This window comes from Narcine bancroftii, chromosome 2 (assembly GCF_036971445.1).
Source record: "Narcine bancroftii isolate sNarBan1 chromosome 2, sNarBan1.hap1, whole genome shotgun sequence".
Classification (NCBI taxonomy): Eukaryota; Metazoa; Chordata; class Chondrichthyes; order Torpediniformes; family Narcinidae; genus Narcine; species Narcine bancroftii.
In genome coordinates, this window is record NC_091470.1 from 175,976,720 (window position 1) to 175,985,405 (window position 8,686).

The following is an 8,686-nucleotide window of genomic DNA, read 5'->3' on the forward strand; positions in this document are numbered from 1 at the left end:
ACCAACATCACATTGTTCAGCACCGACACCACATTGTGCAGCACCGACACCACATTGTGCCGCACCGACACCACATTTTACAGCACCGACACCACATTGTGCACCATCGACACCACATTGTGCAGCACCAACATCACATTGTGCACCACCGACACCACACTGTGCAGTACTGACACCACATTGTGCAGCACCGACACCACATTGTGCCGCACCGACACCACATTGTGCAGCACCGACATTACATTGTTCAGCATCGACACCACATTGTGCCGCACCGACTCCACATTGTGCAGCACCGACACCACAATGTGCCGCACCGACACCACTTTTTGCAGCACCAACATCACATTGTGCTCCACTGACACCACATTGTGCAGCACCGACGCAACATTGTTCAGCACCAACACCACATTGTTAAACACCGACACCACATTGTACAGCCTCGACACCATATTGTACAGCTGCAACATCACATTGTGCAGCACCGATACCACATTGTGCAGCACCGACACAACATTGTTCAGCACCGACACAACATTGTGCAGCACCAACGTCACATTCTGCATCACTGACACCACATTGTACATCACTGACACCACATTGTGCAGCACCGACATCTCATTAGGCAGCACCGACATCACATTGTGCAACACCGACACCACATTGTACAGCAGCGACACCACATTCTACCCCACCAACACCATATTGTGCAGCACCGACACCATATTGTACAGCAGCGACACCACATTCTACCCCACCGACACCACATTGTGCAGCACCGACACCACATTGTACAGCACCGACACCACATTATACTGCACTGACACCACATTGTGCAGCACCGACACCTCATTGTGCAGCACCAACATCACATTGTTCCGCACCGACACCACATTTTGCAACACCGACATCAAATTGTGCCGCACCGACACCACATTGTGCAGCACTGACACCACATTGTGCAGCACCAACATCACATTGTGCAGCACCAACATCACATTGTTCAGCACCGAACATCACATTGTGCAGCACCGACACCACATTGTGCAGCACCGACATCACGTTGTGCAGCACCGACACCACATTGTGCTGCACCGACACCACATTTTACAGCACTGACACCACATTGTGCAGCACCGACATCACATTGTGCAGCACCGACACCACATTGTGCAGCACCGACACCACATTTTGCAGCACCTAAATCACATTGTGCCGCACCGACACCACATTGTACAGCACTGACACCACATTGTGCAGCTCCGACACCACATTGTACAGCACTGACACCACTTTGTGCAGCACCAACATCACATTCTTCAGCACCGACACCACATTGTGCAGCATCGAAACCACATTTTGCAGCACCGACACCTCATTGTGCAGCACCAACATCACATTGTTCCGCACCGACACCACATTTTGCAGCACCTACATCACATTGTGCCGCACCGACACCACATTGTACAGCACTGACACCACATTGTGCAGCACCGACATCACGTTGTGCAGCACCGACACCACATTGTGCAGCACCGACATCACATTGTGCACCACCGACACCACATTGTGCAGCACTGACACCACATTGTGCAACACCGACACCACATTGTACAGCACAGACATCACATTGTGCACCACCGACACCACATTGTGGAGCACCAACATCACATCGTTCAGCACCGACACCACATTGTGCAGCACCGACATCATATTGTGCACCACCGACACCACACTGTGCAGTACTGACACCACATTGTGCAGCACCGACACCACATTGTGCCGCACCGACACCTCATTGTGCAGCATCAACATCACATTGTGCCGCAACAACACCACATTGTGCAGCACCAACATCACATTGTTCAGCACCGACACCACATTGTGCAGCACCGACACCACATTGTGCCGCACCGACACCACATTGTACAGCACCGACACCACATTGTGCACCATCGACACCACATTGTGCAGCACCAACATCACATTGTGCACCACCGACACCACACTGTGCAGTACTGACACCACATTGTGCAGCACCGACACCACATTGTTCCGCACCGACACCACATTGTGCAGCACCGACATTACATTGTTCAGCATCGACACCACATTGTGCCGCACAGACACCACATTGTGCAGCATCGACATCACAATGTTCAGCAACGACACCACATTGTCCCGCACCGACTCCACATTGTGCAGCACCGACACCACAATGTGCCGCACCGACACCTCTTTGTGCAGCACCAACATCACATTGTGCTCCACTGACACCACATTGTGCAGCACCGACGCAACATTGTTCAGCACCAACATCACATTGTTCAGCACCGACACCACATTGTGCAGCACCAACACCACATTGTTAAACACCGACACCACATTGTACAGCCTCGACACCATATTGTACAGCACCAACATCACATTGTGCAGCACCGATACCACATTGTGCAGCACCGACACAACATTGTTCAGCACCGACACAACATTGTGCAGCACCAACGTCACATTCTGCATCACTGACACCACATTGTACATCACTGACACCACATTGTGCAGCACCGACATCTCATTGGGCAGCACCGACATCACATTGTGCAGCACCGACACCACATTGTACAGCAGCGACACCACATTCTACCCCACCAACACCACATTGTGCAGCACCGACACCATATTGTACAGCACCGACACCACATTCTACCCCACCGACACCACATTGTGCAGCACCGACACCACATTGTACAGCACCGACACCACATTATACTGCACTGACACCACATTGTGCAGCACTGACACCACATTGTACAGCACTGACACCACATTGTGCAGCACCGACATCTCATTGTGCAGCACCGACACCACATTGTGCAGCAACGACACCACATTGTACAGCACTGACACCACATTGTGCAGAACCGACACCACATTGTGCAGCACCGACACCACATTGTGCAGCACCGACACCACATTTTGCAGCACCGACACCTCATTGTACTGCACTGACACCACATTGTTCAGCACCGACACCACATTGTGCAGCACTGACACCACATTGTACAGGACTTACACAACATTGTGAGGCAGCGACACGATATTGTGCAGCACCGACATCACATTGTGCAGCACCGACACCACATTGTTAAACACCGACACCACATTGTACAGCCTCGACACCATATTGTACAGCTGCAACATCACATTGTGCAGCACCGATACCACATTGTGCAGCACCGACACAACATTGTTCAGCACCGACACAACATTGTGCAGCACCAACGTCACATTCTGCATCACTGACACCACATTGTACATCACTGACACCACATTGTGCAGCACCGACATCTCATTAGGCAGCACCGACATCACATTGTGCAACACCGACACCACATTGTACAGCAGCGACACCACATTCTACCCCACCAACACCATATTGTGCAGCACCGACACCATATTGTACAGCAGCGACACCACATTCTACCCCACCGACACCACATTGTGCAGCACCGACACCACATTGTACAGCACCGACACCACATTATACTGCACTGACACCACATTGTGCAGCACCGACACCTCATTGTGCAGCACCAACATCACATTGTTCCGCACCGACACCACATTTTGCAACACCGACATCAAATTGTGCCGCACCGACACCACATTGTGCAGCACTGACACCACATTGTGCAGCACCAACATCACATTGTGCAGCACCAACATCACATTGTTCAGCACCGAACATCACATTGTGCAGCACCGACACCACATTGTGCAGCACCGACATCACGTTGTGCAGCACCGACACCACATTGTGCTGCACCGACACCACATTTTACAGCACTGACACCACATTGTGCAGCACCGACATCACATTGTGCAGCACCGACACCACATTGTGCAGCACCGACACCACATTTTGCAGCACCTAAATCACATTGTGCCGCACCGACACCACATTGTACAGCACTGACACCACATTGTGCAGCTCCGACACCACATTGTACAGCACTGACACCACTTTGTGCAGCACCAACATCACATTCTTCAGCACCGACACCACATTGTGCAGCATCGAAACCACATTTTGCAGCACCGACACCTCATTGTGCAGCACCAACATCACATTGTTCCGCACCGACACCACATTTTGCAGCACCTACATCACATTGTGCCGCACCGACACCACATTGTACAGCACTGACACCACATTGTGCAGCACCGACATCACGTTGTGCAGCACCGACACCACATTGTGCAGCACCGACATCACATTGTGCACCACCGACACCACATTGTGCAGCACTGACACCACATTGTGCAACACCGACACCACATTGTACAGCACAGACATCACATTGTGCACCACCGACACCACATTGTGGAGCACCAACATCACATCGTTCAGCACCGACACCACATTGTGCAGCACCGACATCATATTGTGCACCACCGACACCACACTGTGCAGTACTGACACCACATTGTGCAGCACCGACACCACATTGTGCTGCACCGACACCTCATTGTGCAGCATCAACATCACATTGTGCCGCAACAACACCACATTGTGCAGCACCAACATCACATTGTTCAGCACCGACACCACATTGTGCAGCACCGACACCACATTGTGCCGCACCGACACCACATTGTACAGCACCGACACCACATTGTGCACCATCGACACCACATTGTGCAGCACCAACATCACATTGTGCACCACCGACACCACACTGTGCAGTACTGACACCACATTGTGCAGCACCGACACCACATTGTTCCGCACCGACACCACATTGTGCAGCACCGACATTACATTGTTCAGCATCGACACCACATTGTGCCGCACAGACACCACATTGTGCAGCATCGACATCACAATGTTCAGCAACGACACCACATTGTCCCGCACCGACTCCACATTGTGCAGCACCGACACCACAATGTGCCGCACCGACACCTCTTTGTGCAGCACCAACATCACATTGTGCTCCACTGACACCACATTGTGCAGCACCGACGCAACATTGTTCAGCACCAACATCACATTGTTCAGCACCGACACCACATTGTGCAGCACCAACACCACATTGTTAAACACCGACACCACATTGTACAGCCTCGACACCATATTGTACAGCACCAACATCACATTGTGCAGCACCGATACCACATTGTGCAGCACCGACACAACATTGTTCAGCACCGACACAACATTGTGCAGCACCAACGTCACATTCTGCATCACTGACACCACATTGTACATCACTGACACCACATTGTGCAGCACCGACATCTCATTGGGCAGCACCGACATCACATTGTGCAGCACCGACACCACATTGTACAGCAGCGACACCACATTCTACCCCACCAACACCACATTGTGCAGCACCGACACCATATTGTACAGCACCGACACCACATTCTACCCCACCGACACCACATTGTGCAGCACCGACACCACATTGTACAGCACCGACACCACATTATACTGCACTGACACCACATTGTGCAGCACTGACACCACATTGTACAGCACTGACACCACATTGTGCAGCACCGACATCTCATTGTGCAGCACCGACACCACATTGTGCAGCAACGACACCACATTGTACAGCACTGACACCACATTGTGCAGAACCGACACCACATTGTGCAGCACCGACACCACATTGTGCAGCACCGACACCACATTTTGCAGCACCGACACCTCATTGTACTGCACTGACACCACATTGTTCAGCACCGACACCACATTGTGCAGCACTGACACCACATTGTACAGGACTTACACAACATTGTGAGGCAGCGACACGATATTGTGCAGCACCGACATCACATTGTGCAGCACCGACACCACATTGTACAGCACCGACACCACATTCTACCCCACCGACACCACATTGTGCAGCACCGACACCACATTGTACAGCACCGACACCACATTGTACTGCACTGACACCACATTGTTCAGCACCGACACCACATTGTACAGCACCGACACCACATTGTGCAGCACCGACATCACATTGTGCAGCACCGACACCACATTGTGCAGCACCGACACCACATTGTACAGCACTGACACCACATTGTGCAGCACCGACACCACATTGTGCAGCACCGACACCACATTTTGCAGCACCGACACCTCATTGTGCAGCACCAACATCACATTGTTCTGCACCGACACCACATTTTGCAGCACCGACACCACATTCTACCCCACCGACAACACATTGTGCAGCACCGACACCACATTGTACAGCACCGACACCACATTATACTGCACTGACACCACATTGTGCAGCACTGACACCACATTGTACAGCACTGACACCACATTGTGCAGCACCGACATCTCATTGTGCAGCACCGACACCACATTGTGCAGCAACGACACCACATTGTACAGCACTGACACCACATTGTGCAGAACCGACACCACATTGTGCAGCACCGACACCACATTGTGCAGCACCGACACTACATTTTGCAGCACCGACACCTCATTGTACTGCACTGACACCACATTGTTCAGCACCGACACCACATTGTGCAGCACTGACACCACATTGTACAGGACTGACACAACATTGTGAGGCAGCGACACGATATTGTGCAGCACCGACATCACATTGTGCAGCACCGACACCACATTGTACAGCACCTACACCACATTCTACCCCACCGACACCACATTGTGCAGCACCGACACCACATTGTACAGCACCGACACCACATTGTACTGCACTGACACCACATTGTTCAGCACCGACACCACATTTAACAGCACCGACACCACATTGTGCAGCACCGACATCACATTGTGCAGCACCGACACCACATTGTGCAGCACCGACACCACATTGTACCGCACTGACACCACATTGTGCAGCACCGACACCACATTGTGCACCATCGACACCACATTGTGCAGCACCAACATCACATTGTGCACCACCGACACCACACTGTGCAGTACTGACACCACATTGTGCAGCACCGACACCACATTGTGCCGCACCGACACCACATTGTGCAGCACCGACATTACATTGTTCAGCTTCGACACCACATTGTGCCGCACAGACACCACATTGTGCAGCATCGACATCACAATGTTCAACACCGACATCACATTGTACAGCACTGACACCACATTGTGCATCACCGACACCACATTGTACAGCACTGACACCACATTGTGCAGCACCGACACCACATTGTACAGCACTGACACCACATTGTGCAGTACCGACATGACGTTGTGCAGCACCGACACCACATTGTGCAGCACCGACACCACATTTTACAACACTGACACCACATTGTGCAGCACCGACACCACAATGTGCCGCACCGACACCACATTGTGCCACACCAACATCACATTGTGCTCCACTGACACCACATTTTGCAGCACCGACACAACATTGTTCAGCACCGACACAACATTGTTCTGCACCGACACCACATTCTACAGCAACAACATCACATTCTGCAGCACCGACACCACATTGTGCAGCACCGACACCACATTGTGCAGCACCAACACCACTTTGTTAAACACCGACACCACATTGTACAGCCTCGACACCATATTGTACAGCACCAACATCACATTGTGCTCCACTGACACCACATTGTGCAGACCCAACATCACATCGTGCAGCACCGATACCATATTGTGCAACACCGACAACACATTGTGCAGCACCGACACCTCATTGTGCAGCATCAACATCACATTGTGCCGCAACAACACCACATTGTGCAGCACCAACATCACATTGTTCAGCACCGACACCACATTGTGCAGCACCGACACCACATTGTGCCGCACCGACACCACATTGTACAGCACCGACACCACATTGTGCACCATCGACACCACATTGTGCAGCACCAACATCACATTGTGCACCACCGACACCACACTGTGCAGTACTGACACCACATTGTGCAGCACCGACACCACATTGTGCCGCACTGACACCACATTGTGCAGCACCGACATTACATTGTTCAGCATCGACACCACATTGTGCACCACCGACACCACACTGTCCAGTACTGACACCACATTTTGCAGCACCGACATCACATTGTGCCGCACCGACAGCACATTGTGCAGCACCGACACCACATTGTGCAGCACCAACATCACATTGTGCAGCACCAACATCACATTGTTCAACACCGACATCACATTGTACAGCACTGACACCACATTGTGCATCACCGACACCACATTGTACAGCACTGACACCACATTGTGCAGCACCGACACCACATTGTACAGCACTGACACCACATTGTGCAGTACCGACATCACGTTGTGCAGCACCGACACCACATTGTGCAGCACCGACACCACATTTTACAACACTGACACCACATTGTGCAGCACCGACACCACAATGTGCCGCACCGACACCACATTGTGCCACACCAACATCACATTGTGCTCCACTGACACCAGATTGTGCAGCACCGACACAACATTGTTCAGCACCGACACAACATTGTTCAGCACCGACACCACATTCTACAGCAACAACATCACATTCTGCAGCACCGACACCACATTGTGCAGCACCGACACCACATTGTGCAGCACCAACACCACTTTGTTAAACACCGACACCACATTGTACAGCCTCGACACCAT